Genomic DNA, 4,619 nt, shown 5'->3' with positions numbered 1-4,619 from the left:
TTGAGTGTCCACTAATTTGTGTGTTATAAAGCCCTTTGAAAAGAGGATCATAGTCCTACAAGCAAAATCCTAACATTCTGCTCAATGCTTGTAGTTGTAAGAGAATGAAGTGTTGATTACACCATAGAAGAATGCTATCCAAAACCTGAAAAAGTATTTTGTGGTTATGAAAGGGATGTTGATTTACACTACAGTACCATCTAGTGTTAATTTGATGCATCTCATCTGACACTATATTTTAAAAAGTAATAATATGCATCCACTGTGTAGAAAATGCAATCAATGATTGTCCTTTCCCATGCCACTGATTGCATAGGTATCTAATCTAGGGGGCAGTGCTGTGTGCAGTGGCATGTTTTTCAACAAGGAGCTGCCAAAGAAATAAGATGCAATTTTTAAACAATGGAGGTTAAATTGGAGGCAATGCTGTGCAACAAAAGAAACATATCTCTACAAGAGGATTCATTTTAAAAAATACTTTTTTTACATTGTACCATTTCAGTCTGCCTAGCTGCATGTTGTTACAACATAGTTGTTACAATGTGTTGACTGACACGTGGTGGTAGTTGCTACAAAGTAACACCCAATCTGCTTTATTGGGCAGAAGAATTGGGAAAGTTATCGGATTTATATCTTACGCAGTGGTGACCCGTCATTCACGGCAGGTGAGGCAGAGTTTGCAAACAACGTAATTTAAAAAAAAAAAAAACATAGTTATAAAGCCGCATACAAACATGGTCTCTTTTTTGCTTTCTTGAGTAAGATAGCTCCAAAATGCAGCTGTTTAAGCCCAGCTCGGTGCTTTCTGTGGTGGCAGGGCAGCCAACAGGTCAGTAGGGGTTGGTAATGTTCTCTGGTTACGCCGTCATTGGCTCAGTGTTCTGTCACTCATGGGGACACTACATCACAGCCAAATCTAAGGGTAGAGCCCGAAAATTCAAGACCCTTGGGTGCTGCCATAGAGTTATATTAGAAGTGCCCATCCAAGAAGGCTCAAGGTCATTGGCCACAGATAAAATGTCAAATCACGTTATATCTACAGTAGCTTTGATTGGACTGATCATGTCAACGTCATGAATCAAATCGACAATCTACTGGCAAATCCTTTGTAATCCTTGTCATATGAAGAGAAATAATGAAGAGAAATTATAGATAAAACGTATCGGTGCTCATTGGACATAAACATCACACAAGTTGGAAATCGCACATTCAACAATGAGTGGTTTGGAAGGAATCAGTGGCTAACTGCAAGCGTTGCAAAGAAATCCCTAGCCTACTATTCAGTGGAGTGGGTATGTGGTCCGAAGTCTGGGTTTAAGGGTCTCTTTCCAAGCTTAAAAAGATAAACATTCAACATTCACAATGCTGTCAATCCAAAACCATGCTGTTGCGCTTAAAACTCAGAACTGGGACGTTCAAGACAACTGGGAACTCGGGAAAAAACGAGCTCCGACTGGGAAAATACGTTTTGAATGGTCATCCAACTCGGAATTGCAAGTCAGGAACTCGGGCCTCTTTATTTTTTTAAATTAACAAACAAATATTAAACAAAATAGGAATATTTACATGCAAACAAGCAGACATACAAACTATTTACATTGCCAGAAATCCTAAACAAACATCATAAACATTAATAATACGGCAGGCAGCCTAGTGGTTAGAGTGTTGGACTAGTAACCGAAGATCAAATCCCCGAGCTGACAACGTGAAAATCTGTAGTCCTGAAAGAGGCAGTTAACCCACTGTTTCTAGGCCGTCATTGAAAATAAGAATTTGTTCTTAACTGACTTGCCTAGTTAAATAAAGGTAAAAGAAAATATACAACAAGTTGAATTGCCTTTTTGTTTTTCATTTTAGTTCAAGTAGTGCGACATTGTTTAAATTAATTTAAGTTAGGTTTTGAATTAGACCATTTGCATTTGTGAATATGAAACGTACCTAATACCTCCAACCTGACGATCACTGACGTCATCACGATTCGACCTTGTTCTTTTCCGAGTTCACAGTTGTCATGAAAGCACCATAAATCCAGAGAATGCCAGTTTTATGACAAAATTTGTCCACGAAGGTCCGCCGCGCCCCCTTCCTGTTCAAGTGAGCACAGCACAACAAGGTGAGTCCAAAAATGCATTGTATGAAACTGCATAAATGATGTAATATGCCAGGGAGTAACAGTTGAAGTCGGAAGTTTACATACACTTAGGTTGGAGTCATTAAAACTCGTTTTCCAACCACTCCACAAATTTCTTGTTAACAAACTATAGTGTTGGCATGTTGGTTAGGACATCTACTTTGTGCATGACACAAGTCATTTTTCCAACAATTGTTTACAGACAGAATATTTCACTTATAATTCAATGTATCACAATTCCAGTGGGTCAGAAGTTTACATACACTAAGTTGACTGTGCCTTTAAACAGTTTGGAAAATTCCAGAAAAGGATGTCAGAAGCTTCTGATAGGCTAATTGACATCATTTGAGTCAATTGGAGGTGTACCTGTGGATGTATTTCAAGGCCTACCTTCAAACTCAGTGCCTCTTTGCTTGACATCATGGGAAAATCAAAAGAAATCAGCCAAGACCTCTGAAAAAAGTCTGGTTCATCCATGGGAGCAATTTCCAAATGCCTGAAGGTACCACGTTCATCTGAACAAACAATAGTGCGTAAGTATAAACGCCATGGGACCACGCAGCCGTCATACCATTTAGGAAGGAGACGCGTTCTGTCTCCTAGAGATGAACGTACCTTGGTGCGAAAAGTGCAAATCAATCCCAGAACAATAGCAAAGGACCTTGTGAAGATGCTGGAGGAAACGGGTACAAAAGTATCAATATCCACAGTAAAACGAGTCCTATATCGACATAACCTGAAAGGCCGCTCAGCAAGGAAGAAGCCACTGCTCCAAAACCGCCATAAAAAGCCAGACTACGGTTTGCAACTGCACATGGGGACAAATATCATACTTTTTGGAGAAATGTCCTCTGGTCTGATGAATCAAAAATAGAACTGTTTGGCCATAATGAACATCGTTATGTTTGAAGGAAAAAGGGGGATGCTTGCAAGCCGAAGAACACCATCCCAACCTTGAAGCACAGGGGTGGCAGCATCATGTTGTGGGGGTGCTTTGCTGCAGGAGGGACTGGTGCACTTCACAAAATAGATGGCATTATGAGGAAGAAAAATTATGTGGCTATATTGAAGAAACATCTCAAGACATCAGTCAGGAAGTTAAAGCTTGGTCGCAAATGAGTCTTCCAAATGGACATTGACCCCAAGCATACTTCCAAAGTTGTGGCAAAATGCCTTAAGGGCAACAAAGTCAAGGTATTGGAGTGGCCATCACAAAGCCCTGACCTCAGTCCCATAGAAATTTTTTGGGCAAAACTGAAAAAGTGTGTGCGAGCAAGGAAGCCTACAAAGCTGACTCAGTTACACCAGTTCTGTCAGGAGGAATGGGACAAAATTCACCCAACTTATTGTGCGAAGTTTGTGGAAGGCTACCCAAAACGTTTGACCCAAATTAAACCATTTAAAGGCAATGCTACCAAATACTAATTGAGTGTATGTAAACTTCTGACCCACTGGGAATGTGATGAAAGAAATCAAAGCTGAAATAAATAATCCTCTCTACTATTATTCTGACAATTCACATTCTTAAAATAAAGTGGTGATCCTAACTGACCTAAAACAGAGAATATTTACTAGGATTAAATGTCAGGAATTGTGAAAAACTGAGTTTAAATGTATTTGGCTAAGGTGTATGTAAACTTCCGACTTCACCTGTATACTGTAGCTAAGAAAGTAATGCTAAGTGTATGTTGTGTAGTAAACTGTTAGTAGCCTCACCCTAATAATTTGGTCCATTTTCCCCTGCTAATTTTGCCTACTGTTCTGACTTGGTGGTGGAGAAATGTAATCATCAAATATTGTAAGAGCTTTCATTGTCTGCTTATATGCCCCCTTTATTTATCCTACGGTTCTGACTTGGTGTACAGGAAGAATACTGTAAGAATGTTCCATGTTCTGAATTCTATCACTGTTTGTTTCAAAAGTGCTGAACAAATAGTTATATTTACTATGTCCGTCCTCGCTCGCTCATTAATGTCTTAATCGAAATTATGCATTGCCTCGTCTCCTTATGCCATATTTTCTACATCTCAATTGTCAGTAGAAACCACATTTGTTTAAGCAAGTCAGCCATATCAGCTATGTTTTTTAAGGGCAGTAAATGAGGCTGAATGAACTGTTTAGCTGCCAGACAAGGCTCCTGGATTTGCCAGATGTAGCAGTGGTAAGTGGTTGGGATTGCTGATGGGACTCAGCCGTTGGGACAGCTTTATGTAGGGCCTAACAGTCTGTGGGTACCGTTTGTCACCGTTATAGGGCAATTCATGTATTGTTTAGTGTTGTGGTGTAATGGCTTTGCTGGCATGTATCTAAAAATATATATTTTTGCGCCACCAAGATTTACATGGTAAAATCGCCAGTGATTTGGTTAACGTTGTTGAACATGGCATGAATGATTAAACAATCTCAGAACAAACTGGTATGAATCATATAATCAGCCGGAAGTATTATTTTATTGAATGACTTGTATTCATCCATTAAAGGTTGGAAA

This window comes from Salmo salar, chromosome 16, assembly GCF_965601325.2.
Source record: "Salmo salar chromosome 16, fSalSal1, whole genome shotgun sequence".
In the NCBI taxonomy this organism is placed as follows: domain Eukaryota; kingdom Metazoa; phylum Chordata; class Actinopteri; order Salmoniformes; family Salmonidae; genus Salmo; species Salmo salar.
Note: the sequence above shows the minus strand (reverse complement) of the source record.